The following is a 12,715-nucleotide window of genomic DNA, read 5'->3' as shown; positions in this document are numbered from 1 at the left end:
GAGTCGCTCACCCGGAGCCGCTCGGCCCTTCAGGCCAGAACTGAGAAAGTGGACAGTGTCTTACCCAGGTCCCGGTCTTTCTGCAGTGGCCTCTATACAAGCTTGGGCTGGGAGAGCTCGTGGCCCCTGCACACCCGGGAGGGCGGAGCTTGGGGAGGCGGTTGAGGCTGAGGCGCTGAGTCCTGTGCCCCGCACCGGGCAGTGGCTCCACCTGTGAGCTCCGTACCCATGGTTGTGCCCTCTCCCTGCTCCCCCCCAGGCCCGAGCTACAGTTCACTCCACATACACTGCCCAAATTAGTCTTCCCCCTTCCCCTTCCCCCCGTGTTGGCCTTGCAGAATACCCCTGGGTTGATTCTGCAAATCTGGGAACATCCAGGAACAGCACAAGGAGAAGCCACTGGGGCCGCAGGCATGCAGCCAGGACCAGGGATCTGCTGCCCTCGTCCAGGCCCCGAGCCCCGGGCTACAGGGGCCTCTCGGCCCAGGAGCTTTCTGTACCTGGGACAGGCCGGGAGCACGGTGACACCCACTCCAGCCCCTCCGGCTCCCGTTGAGGTGTGCCCTGGCTCAGTGACCGTCCCTTTCCCTGGTTCCCCATGGCCACCCCACATCCACTTCCACCTCCATCTACTCAGGACAATGATACCAGAACAAACCCCCTCTCACCATGCAGCAGTGGCCTCAGATGTTACCCCCAACCTAGGACTTCCCTGGTGGCGCAGTGGTTAAGAATCCGCCTGCCGATGCAGGGGACACGGGTTCAAGCCCTGGTCCAGGAAGATCCCACATGCCGCGGAGCGACGAAGCCCGTGGGCCACAACTACTGAGCCTGCGCTCTAGAGCCCGCGAGCCACAACTACTGAGCCCACGCACTGTAACTACTGAAGTCCGCGTGCCTAGAGCTTGTGCTCCGCAACAAGAGAAGCCACCACAATGAGAAACTCACGCACCGCAACAAAGAGTAGCCCCCGTTTGTGGCAACTAGAGAAAGCCCGCGCGCAGCAACGAGGAACCAATGCAGCCAAAAATAAAAATAAATAAATTTATTTAAAAAAAAAAAAGTCACCCCCAACCTAGAGAGAGAATAAACCTGGGTGACTGTACCAGGTGCAGGACCGTGGTACAGGAAGTCCATGCAGGGCAGGGTGAGCAGGGACTCTGGACCTGCTGCTTGATTTTGCTGTGAACCTATAACTGCTCCAAACAATAAAGGCTATTGTTTTAAAAAGCCAACACACTACTACATATAAAATAGATAACCAGCAAGAACCTACTGTATAGCACAGGGAACTCTACTCAATATTTTGTAATAACCTACAAGGGAAAAGAATCCGAAAGAATATATAGATATAAAGATATAGTTTAAAAAGCCAGCCTCTGGCTTGGCCAACCCCATTCCCTCCGTGAGCTCACTAGGGGATTAGGAGTCTCAAGGACACCTGGGATGATGGAATTAGAATATCCCTGAACTAATTTGTCCCACATTCTTTGTTTCCTTTTGAATTTTAAAACATTTCTCCTTCTCACCTTCTACTTCTCTTAAAGCATTATTTATGGTGTTTATTGACTCTTGTGTTTCTTCTAATTTAGTCTTCCTTAGGAAATGATTTTTTCTTCTTTTTTTTTTGGCACGCAGGATCTTAATTCCCGACCAGGGATCAAACCACTGACCCCTGCAGTGGAAGCGTGGAATCTGAACCACTGGGCCGCCAGGGACATCCCTTTTCTTTTCTTTTTCTGTTTAATTTTTTTTTGGTTTATTTATTTGTTTATTTATTTATGGCTGCGTTGGGTCTTCGTTGCTGCACGTGGGCTTTCTCTAGTTGCGGCGAGCGGGGGCTACTCTTCGGTGCAGTGCACAGGCTTCTCATTGTGGTGGCTTCTCTTGTTGCGAAGCATGGGCTCTAGTCACGCGGGCTTCAGTAGTTGTGGCTCACGGGCTCTAGAGCGCAGGCTCAGTAGTTGTGGCGCATGGGCTTAGTTGCTCCGTGGCATGTGGGATCTTCCCGGACCAGGGATCGAACCGGTGTCCCCTGCATTGGCAGGTGGATTCTTAACCACTGCGCCACCAGGGAAGCCCCCTTTTCTTTTATTTTTAATTCTTTTCTGGAGTCTGTCATTTCTGAGTTTTAAAAATCGACTTATAATGGTGTTTTTCTCATATTTTGTATCATTGTCCTAAATATTTTTAGCTTATTTTGAAACAGCATGTTTCAGTTTTTATCTTTTTTCAGCGCCTCCTTCTAAGTCTCCTCATTCTCTGTAGGAATGTCATTCTGCTGCTTATTCTCATTTTTCCTGTCGTAACTTTATATGGGGTTTGACCTTGATAGTTTTCTGTTGCTTTTTTTTTTTTTAATGAATTTATTTATTTATTTTTGGCTGCGTTGGGTCTTCATTGTTGCACGCGGGCTTTCTCTAGTTGCGGCGAGCGGGGGCTGCTCTTCGTTGCGGTGCGTGGGCTTCTCATGGCGGTGGCTTCTCTTGTTGGGAGCACGGGCTCTAGGCGCGTGGGCTTCAGTAGTTGTGGCTCGCGGGCTCTAGAGCGCAGGCTCAGTAGTTGTGGCCCACGGGCTTAGCTGCTCCGCGGCATGTGGGATCTTCCCGTGCCAGGGCTCGAACCGTGTCCCCTGCATTGGCAGGCGGACTCTTAACCACTGCGCCACCAGGGAAGCCCTTTCTGTTGCTTTTTATGTGAATGTAATGTTCATGAGCTTTTAGCAGGAGACCTGGTTCAAAGGCTTTTCCTATTTCATAGACACACTCCTTCTGTTGGTCTCATGTGATTTTGACACACATGGCAGCAGCTCCCCTTTCATCCCCACCGTCTCCCTCATTTGTCCCCATACTCCCTGTCCTGCTTAACTCTGATCCCAGCCCTGCGGTTTTCCCCCCACGTAGGGCTCTGTCCTGGAAGGAGGCCCAGGTTGGCCATTTTGAGAGCTCACAGGGCCTGGACCATTCCAGCCCCTTCAGATACGACCAGGTTGCCCCGCACTCACCCCACTATCCCAGCAGCCACGCCTCTGCCAGCTTCACCTGCTGATGGCAACCTGGCCTGCTGCCGCGCTGTGCAGGGCACACCTGTGGGCGTTCGGGGGCCCTACACTCAGCATGTAACTGCCCTCTGCTCTCTCCGCACAGACCCCACACCCCACGGTCTGGGCCTACAGAGGCTCAACCCCACACACTGAGGCTCCAGGCTGTGTGGGAACACCTTAGCTCCTTGTTTTGCTATAGGTGTTGTCCATGGAATGTTTTTTATTTTAAAGATATATTTCTTCATTCACTTAAAGTGGCAATAATAATCCTATTACATGTTAACACAAAAAACATTTTTTAATAAAAAGTAACTATATCTCTGAAAACACAACATTTAGTAACAAAAGTGTCATTGTTTCATGTCCTTGCAAATGTCTTAATGTCTGGATTAATAGAAGACAGTTGACTTCTTGGGACTTCCCTGGCAGTCCAGTGATTAGGACTCTGAGCTTCCACTGCAGGGGGCACAGGTTCGATCCCTGATAGGGGAAGTAAGATCCCGGAAGCCACGTGGTACAGCCAAAAACGAAAAAACAAACAAAAAAACCCAAATAAACAAAACCCACCCCTTTAACTAAAAGAAAAAAAGAAGACAGTTGGATTCTTACATCTGCTTGTGCATTTAATCTGTTGGGCTGTAGCATGTCACGTGGCCTCTGGGAAACTCCACCGTATACTCTCGGGAATTTTTCTTTTTCTATCTGGTGTACTACCTGTTTTTAAGCGGGGCTCTTGGAATATCCAAAAACTATGTTACTACTTCAATCTTCCCAGAATCCTTCATAAGCTTGTTAATGGGGGGGAAGGGGGAAGAAATAGCTAAAGCTGTGACATCCTTTCTCACCCCATCCATTTAACACAGCCAGCGTGAAACAGCAGGAGAAGGAAATCAAAGGCATAAGCCTTGGGAAAGGAGAAAGGAAGTTCTCATTATTCAGACACAACATAACGTAGAGTTTACCAAAAGAGTTTACCAATCATCGATTAGCATTAACACTTAAATGTGGCTAGATTGCTGGATACAAGATTAACATACAAATTTCTTTTATATATATAGCAGCAACAAGCAAACAGAAAATAAAAATCTTCGAAAGTTACCATTTATGTACTTAGCTGGAAGGGGAGATACCATGATCACAAAGGCGGCTTTCCCAGGGTGAAGCTCATCCACTGCACTCCGGGCGTGACGACTTCTGCGATTTCCCCAAGTGTGGGAAACGCGACTGCATAGTTTGTGGTAGTGGAAGACTGCGTTCGTGCTTTCCCCTGGAGGAAAAAAAAAGTTACCATTTAGGGGCTTCCCTGGTGGCGCAGTGGTTGAGAGTCCACCTGCCGATACGGGGGATGCGGGTTCGTGCTCCGGTCCGGGAAGATCCCACATGCTGCGGAGAGGCTGGGCCCGTGAGCCGTGGCCACTGAGCCTGCGCGTCCGGAGCCTGTGCTCCACAACCGGAGAGGCCACAACAGTGAGAGGCCCGCGTACCGCAAAAAAAAAAAAAAAAAAAGTTACCATTTATAAGAGCATCAAAAAAGGTCAAATGCCAATGAAGAAATGGAACAAAAGATGTGCAAGACCTCGACACTGAGGACCACAAAGCGTCACTGAGGGGAAATTTAAGGAGCCCTGAGGAGGTGGAGGCACAGATGTGAATAAGTGAGGGAAGACTCAACAGCAGAAAGGTGTCCATTGGTCCCAAACTGACCTATAGATTCAGTGCCACCCAACAAAATCCCAGAGGGGGTCCTGTGCGCATGTGCGGGCCGTGCGCATGCAAACTGACCAGCTGATTCTAAATTTAAATAGAAATGCAGAGGATGGAGATGACAGAGCAGCAGGGAGAGAAAAGGGGCTTAGCTTCCAGGTGTCATCAGAAAGGAGCAGCGCGTGCAAAGTAATGTGCGGGCAAGAGCTCGGACATGTTGTAACTTCTCAGAAAACCTACACTTTCCTTTAATCCCCAAAGAGATGGCTTCGGTACATTTTATGCCGCAGGAGGTGAAAGTAAGGAGGAAACCAGGACATGGCTTGCACTTTCACTGACTGCCGAACTGCTCAGGGCCTGTGGGAGCTCGGTCTGGGCATCTCGAGACCAGCTCCTGATCTCTCACATCAACTCTGACGTCTGGCATGGCCGGCCTCCCCTGCTGCTGGCTCCTTCTGGGGTCACCTCAGTTCTTTGGCAGGGTTTTGCCCAGTTACCAGGGGCCTCCAGTTCAAAAGGCAAAGCCAAACTAGTTATTGTTTGTCAATTGCATTTTAAAAAGACTGGCAGATCTTTGGACCAAAGGGCAGTGTCAGGAGCCACTCACGCTCTTTGCTTGTGTTCTACATGGCCCGCAAGTCTGCATTCAGCAGTTTCCCTTATTCCAACCCAGGACTCCTGCCTGGGAGGCAGGAGGAACCAAAGACCAGGAGGGGAGTCAAGTGGGAGGGAAGCAGCTTCTGAAACCTGTGCAATCGGATTGGGAGAGCCATTAATCCGCTGGAATGAGAGTCCGGCATTCCGGGGTCCCTCCGGCTGTTTCATTCCTTGGGAATTAGCGCATAGGATCCTGCAGGTTTCAACAAACAAGGCCAGAAGAGGGGAGCGGGTCATGCCCTGAGCATCCGAGGCCGTGGTCCTGGGTGGCCCATGAGGCACCAGCTGATGTGCAGGGTCCCTCCGTCCATGAGATGGTCACGAGTCAGTTTCAACTGTCCATCCTGTGATACAAATGAGTCTTGACAAGGATGCAGAACTTCCCGTGTGAAACGTGTTTCACACGCCCACCCAGAGTGGTGGTGTAGGTGGGGGTCTCCTGATGGCAAACTCCTACAGCAGCCCCCGCCCCGCAGCCTCTTGGAGGCTCTGTGTGACCCTCTTGGGCACCGTGGACCCTCTCCCGTGTAAAGCAAGCCGGGTCCTTCTCATTGGGTGTTTGCTTTTGGCCTCTTGGCCGGGCTCCTCAGGGGTCTCCAGGACCCCAGAGGGCTCCTTCCTGGGGGAGCAAATGAAAATAAACTCACATTAGGGTTTCCATTTCTATTACCTCAGAGAAGACTTTTGCTCCCCTGGCCTTCCATCTACTTGGCTGGTGGACACATCTTTTCAGCCCTAGGCAAAATCATGCAACACTGCATTCTCCGGAGGTAATCCTATAACTCGCTATAATTAACAGCCACGCGAGACTGTGTGAAGGTCCCTGGGACGGAGGGCAGGAACGGCACACGTGCTGGGACCTGGCCGTGCGCGCCTCCCGGGCGCGGCCGCCATTTGTCTCTGAGCATCGCCGCCCTCCATGCTCCCCGAGGCTCTCCCACCCGGAGGAACCAGTCACACGCTACTGCCAAGATGCAGGTGCCGTTTATCTCGTCGTTACAGAGCTCGGCCGAGCTGTGGCGCTCCGCCAAAAAATATTATTCTCTGCCGCCGGGAGCCAAGGCCAAGCTCAGATTTGGGGGTGGAGGTCAAACGAGCAAGGTTCCCAGACGATGGGGGCGGAGGGGGGACAAGAGAGGAGCACAGCGTCTCCGCTCCTGGTGTCGCTTTGCTACAGTTGGAGGGAACCTCATTTGCTGAAGTGGCACAATGAACGCCCAGAGGCCGAGACTTGAGTCTCTACACAGGACACTGCCCCTTCTGTTCTTCCCCCGCCGAGGCCAAGAGCTCTTTGTGTGTCTGAATAACTGGCCGGGAACTGGACAATGCTCCGTGCCAAGACCGGCGATGGGCCGGCTTTAGCCCCTGCTGGAATTCCTCGTCGCTTTACAAATATTTGGTGAGTGTGGTCGGCACGCTCTGGGCACACAGAGGCCTCGGCTCTCACGGAACTCACAGCTGGTCCTCGGAGGAGGACAGACAGGAACAGGTGAACGGAGCCACAGGTAGTTTGGGACAATGATAAATGGGGGAATGAATGAAACAGGGCAGCCTGGTAGGCAGGACGGGGCCTCCTTCAGGGCAGGGGCGGGGAGGCTCCTGAGGACGGGCCCTGCTGGAGTGACTTGGGTGTCAGGGGCCGCTGTGCTGTGATGAGGGGTTGGCGGGGGGACAGGACCACCTCCCACGGGCGGTGGGCATAGAGAGGGGTTTGGATTTTGTTCTGAGCACCAAGGGGAGCTGCAGGAGGATGGTAAGCTGGGCTGTGACATGAAAGGGCCTGCCGTCTGCAGAAAGGGCACTCTGGCCACTCTGGGGTGACAGCAGGCTGGGGAGGTGGGCAGGGTGACCACGACCTGACCCCAGGAGGAACCTGTGCATGTGCGGCCTCACGTGGCAAAAGGGGCTCTGCAGCTGGGATTAAGTGAAGGACCTTGAGGTGAGACAACCCTGGGCTGTCCGAGGGTCCCAATGTCCTCCCGAGGATCTGTCTCAGGGAGACAGGAGGTCAGAGTCAGAGAAGGAGAGGTGAGGACAGAAGCAGAGGTCGGAGCGGTGCGGGGCCACAAGCCAAGGCATGCGGCTCCTCTAGAAGCTGGAAAAGGCAGAGGATCCTCCCCTGGAGCCTCCAGAGGAACCAGCCCTGCGATCCCCTGATCATAGCCAGACTGAACGCCTGAGACCCAGACTGAACGCCTGACCTTCAGAACGGTGAGCCAGTAAATGGGTGTGTGTTAAGACACGACACTGGTGGTAATTACACCAGAGGGAAACTAATACACATGGCAGGAGGCCACTGGTGTGGTCCAGATGACAAAGCTGAGTACCCAGGTGCCCAGGTTTGCTGACATGCTTGGCGTCACAGAGCACAGAGAGGAAGGAACAGCTGAGGGTCCCACGGCAGGCGGGCAGGAGGGGATGGGGTCTTGGCTGACCGGCAGCCGTTGGTCCCTGCGTTGACGGGGAAGCTCTGGGCCGGAGTCAGAGCCGTGGGGGGCGGCGAGTGGGCACGGGTGATGGTGAAGGCCCAGGAGGGTGGTCCCCCACGGCCTGTCTCTTCACCTTCACCCTTCTGCTGTCTAGCTGCCCCGAGACACCGCCGTCCATGTGCGTAAATAATCAGAAAAGATGATTCTAGTTCTTTTGGTCAAAAAGTCAGGTACTGGGACTTCCCTGGTGGCACAGTGGTTAAGAATCCGCCTGCCAACGCAGGGGACACGGGTTCGAGCCCTGGTCCGGGAAGATCCCACATGCCGCGGAGCAGCTAAGCCCGTGCGCCACAACTACTGAGCCTGCGTTCTAGAGCCCGTGAGCCACAACTACTGAGCCCGCATGCCACAACTACTGAAGCCCGTGTGCCTAGAGCCCATGCTCCACAAAAAGAGAAGCCACCGCAATGAGAAGCCCACACACCACAATGAAGAGTAGCCCCCGCTCGCCACAACTAGAGAAAGCCCGCGTGCAGCATCAAAGACCCAACACAGCCAAAAATAATAAATAAAATAAATAAAATTTTTTTTAAAAAGTCAGATACTTTCCTGGTAGCCTGATTTCACAATAAACCCAAGACAGAAACAAATGGCAAGGAAAACACAGAACGAACAAGGTCGGCATAGAGATTAAAGGGACCAGAAATATATTAGACATACATAAGATAGATAAGCAACAAGGAATTAACGTAGAGCCCAGGGAACTATGTTCAACGTCTTGTTGAACCGATGATGGAAAATAATCTGAAAAAGAATATATATAAATCACTTTGCTGTACACCTGAAACACAATATTGTAAATCAACTATACTACAATTAATAAAAGAAAGAAAAAGGAACATATTAGAAATAGGAACCAACAGGGTGTCTGAGTGTCCTGGGGCCGCCAGAACAAATTACCACAAACTGGGGGCCTTGAAAAAACAGAAGCTGATTCTCTCCCCGTCCTGGAGGCCAGAAGCCCAAAATCAAGGTGTCATCGGGGCTGTGCTGCCTCTAAAAGGTCTAGGAGAGGGTCCGTTCTTAACCCTTCCAGCCCTGGTGGCCGACAGTCCTCGGCATCTGGGCTTATACCTACATCCCTCCAATCTCTGTCCATCTTCACAAGGCCTCCTCCTCTCTGTGTCTTCACGTGTCTTTATATAAGGTCACCAGTGATTGGATCTAGGGCCCACCCTCACTGGATTTAGTGTCCCCTGAAAGGCATGTCCATAGGCCTAAGCCCTGGCACTTGGGGATGTGACCTTATTTGCAAACAGGGTCTTTGCAGATGTGATCAAGTTGCAAAATCCAATGACTGGTGTCCTTAAAGAGGCAGAAGAGGGAAGTTGGAGATGCAGAGACACTGGATTTTCCAATGGCCACGTGAGGACAGAGGCAGACATTGGAGAGACGCGGCTACAGGCCAAGGAACACCAGGAGCCCCCAGGAGCCGGAAGAGGCAGGAAAGGTGTGAAGATTAATTTTATCCGTCACCTTGACTGGGCCCAGCAGTTTGGTCAACCATTACTCTAAGTGTTTCTCTGAGGGTGTTTTGGATGGAATTAATATGTAGATTGGTGGGGGCTTCCCTGGTGGTACAGTGGTTAAGAATCCGCCTGCCAATGCAGGGGACACAGGTTCGAGCCCTGGTCCGGGAAGATCCCACATGTTGCGGAACAACTAAGCCCATGCGCCACAACTACTGAGCCTGTGCTCTAGAGCCTGCGAGCCACAGCTACTGAAGCCCGCACGCCTAGAGCCTGTGCTCCGCAATGAGAGAAGCCACCGCAGTGAGAAGCCCACGCACCTCAACGAAGAGTAGCCCCCGTTCACCACAACTAGAGAAAGCCCGTGCGCAGCAATGAAGATCCAACACAGCCAAAAATAAATTTAAAAAAAAAATGTGGATTGGTGGACTGAGTAAGCAGATTGCCCTCTGTAATGTGGGTGGGCCTCGTCCAATCAGTTGAAGGCCTAAACAGAACAGAAAGGCCAACCCTCCACTGAGTAAGAGAGAATTCTTCCTACCTGATGGCCTTTGAACTGGGACAACAGTTTTCTCTTGCCTTTGGAACCCGAAGCATCAGTTCTTCCTGGGTCTAAAGCGTGCTGGCTTTTGGACCGGGACCACACGACAGCTCTCCTGGGTGTCCAGGGTGCCAATCTTGGGGCCTGTCAGCCTCCACACTCACATGAGCAATTCCTTGGAATAAATCTCTCTGTATATGGAGCCATCCTGTTGGCTGTTTCTCTGGAGAAACCTGACCAGTACAGAAGGCTCTACTCTGGAGCATTTGGGGGGAGCTCAGACCTGCTGACACCTGGACTTCACACTTCTGGCCCCCAGGACTGTGAGACAATCCATTCCCATTGTTTTAAACCACACGGTTTATGGTAATTCGTTACAGCAGCTCTCAAAAACCCAAACCAAACCAAACTCGAAAGAGAGGCAATACTGAGCTATTTAGGGAACTTGTCCCTAGAAGCCTCACTCTTGCTCTGAAATGCACAATTACCAATGTGCACACAAGATTCTGAGGGTGGAGGACACTTTAATTTCACAGCTTCCCCCAGAAGAAGAGCCAGACTGCTGTCCTCCCCAGCCCTGAGAGGAGATGTTACCGGGAGAGAAGCCAGGTTTACCTCTGAGGACCCGACAGGGAGGAGGATGGAGGGGGAGGGAGGGAACTTCACCGCCGAGGACTTTGGGTTTCTGTAGTGTTTGCGTTTATAACAAACTTAAAGTTAACACGAGAGGAGCTGTAACCGTGGCTTTTAGATGAACAGTTCCCCTCTCTCGGCCTCTGTCTACTCTTCTTTCTAATAGAGCGCATTCGCCTAAGAAGACCTCCCAGGCTGCCTTTCCGACTCTGTGGCTTCTGTGACCAGCGGCTGGAGGGCAGGCCAAGTTGCCACAGGAGCCCCGATTAGAGGTGCCCGGTCAGGAAACAGCCGTGGCAAGCACGGCCGCCTGCTGCAGGTCCCCTGGAAGAGAAGCCTGGAGAAGGACCTCTGCTGATTCCACGGGTGTGACTCGGGCGCTCACCGCTTAGCAGGTTGTCAGGGTGTGGACCTCCCTCCCCCAGGCTCCGCATGGCCCTGTCGGAAAGTCCCCTAGACCAGCCGTGGACCAGGGCTACCCCCATCCAAGGGGCCAGTGCCTCCACACCCCGGCACCTCGGGGCGGCCCGGGGTGCCCGCCAGGAGGGCCGAACATGTCTACGTCCTCTCGGCCGTTTCCTCCCAATCTGACAAGTTCCAGCACAACCTGGTGGGAGTGGTGGACAAGGTCACAAGCAGGGGTCCTTCCCCGGCCAGGGAACTGCTTGCTTTCTGGACCCCAGGGCTCTGGCCTCCCTGCTTCGGCCGGTGTTGGTCCTTCTTCCCAGCCTCCCTCCTTCTCCCTTGAGCCCCTCCCTGCTCCCACTGTCACAAGTTGAGTTCCGTGGGTTCCCGAGGCTCTGACCACCTCTGCCAGGAAGCCCCCTTCCCCACCGCTGTCACAGAGGCAGCTCCTAGCCCTGCCCTTCACACCTGGGAAGCTGTGAGGCTTGGTCCATCCCAGCTGATGGAACAGACGTGGAACCTAAACACAGGACAGAACTCCCCTCACATTTCAAGACCCCACCTTCCCACGCCCGCCAGGGGCCACCAGGCCCTGCACGGGACACCCTGTCCCGGCACAGCGACATCCCCTGTGATCCGGGCTGCCCCTCCAAGAACGCTCCTCTAGCTCCTCTAGCTCCTGACGAGGCTAGAGGCTTGTGAAAGGGGTGGGATTTTGCTCATTCTGAGGTCCCTTCAGGTTCTAGTATTGGGTCTGCCTTGGGCTGCCACCCCAACGTGGCACAGGGTGGCTTTACATAGGCACACAAAGTCCGTAGGGCCTACAACTCCTCTCCTTGAATGTGGGTGCGCTCCGCGGCTGCTGGACGAGTAGAATCTGGAGGAAGTGATCTGTAAGAAGTCTGACCACCTTGAGACTGCCAGCCTCTGGAAGACCCCATGGAGAGGCCCGCCCAGCTCCCGCAAGTCCCGCCATGCCAGCCCAGGACCAAGAAGCTGGGAGAGGACACTAGATCCAGCTGCCCCATGGTTGCAGCTGTGTGAGACCCTGAGCAGGACCCACCCACCGAGCCCAACTGCCCGGAGCCAGGAGTCCTCATGATAAATTGTCTTAAGCCGGTAACCTTGGGGCTGCTATTAACATGGCCACAGCTGGAGCAGGTGGCTTGGCGAGAACTACAAAAGTCTTCCCCTTGGGGAGATCTGTTGTTAAAAAGACGCCCTCTGGGTGGGCACAGTCCCACAGGAGGCTTAGGTAGTGGACGGCATCTCTGCACAAAGACGCAGGTGCCCCGTCCTCTGATGAAGGAAGTCCAGGCCAGGGTGCCTTTGTGCAGTGTACAGTCTGTGCCGCTATACATGGCGGCCCTGAGCAGAAGCCGCACTACGACAGAAGGAGGGGGGAAGGGACTTGCCTGGCGGTCCAGGGGTTAAGACTACACCTTCCAATGCAGGGGGTGTGGGTTCGATCCCTGGTCGGGGAGCTGAGATCTCACATGCCTTGTGGCCAAAAAACCAAAACATGAGACAGAAGCAATACTGTAACAACAAATTCAATAAAGACTTTAAAAACGGTCCACATGAAAAAAATAATAATCTTAAAAAAAAAAAAAAGGAGGTGGGAATTGTCCGTTTCGGATGAGCGCTCCAGCACTGTCCCCATCACACCTCCACCGCGTCTGTCTCAGTCATCACGGGGCCCCTTCCTCCTCCTGGCCCATTCCGGCTGCCAGGGAGCTCAGCCGAACAGGGAGCCGGAGGAACATGCCGGCAG

At 53.3% G+C, this 12,715-nt stretch overlaps 1 long non-coding RNA gene and 1 other non-coding gene across 2 annotated transcripts; both read left to right on the top strand.

Annotated features, from left to right (window-relative positions):
• Positions 1-4,149: 4,149 nt before the first annotated feature.
• LOC117309323 (U1 spliceosomal RNA) lies at positions 4,150-4,313 on the top strand. Its single transcript, XR_004523611.1, has one exon. It is a non-coding gene; the product is annotated as a U1 spliceosomal RNA (small nuclear RNA).
• Positions 4,314-6,243: 1,930 nt separating this feature from the next.
• Positions 6,244-8,433, top strand: LOC141277173 (uncharacterized). Its single transcript, XR_012328099.1, has 2 exons — positions 6,244-7,615; positions 8,117-8,433. It is a non-coding gene; the product is annotated as an uncharacterized lncRNA (long non-coding RNA).
• The last annotated feature ends 4,282 nt before the right edge of the window (positions 8,434-12,715 follow it).

Source organism: Tursiops truncatus, chromosome 19, assembly GCF_011762595.2.
Source record: "Tursiops truncatus isolate mTurTru1 chromosome 19, mTurTru1.mat.Y, whole genome shotgun sequence".
NCBI classification, from domain to species: domain Eukaryota; kingdom Metazoa; phylum Chordata; class Mammalia; order Artiodactyla; family Delphinidae; genus Tursiops; species Tursiops truncatus.
The sequence above is the reverse complement of the archived record's forward strand: the minus strand, read 5'-3'. Positions and strand labels throughout refer to the sequence as shown.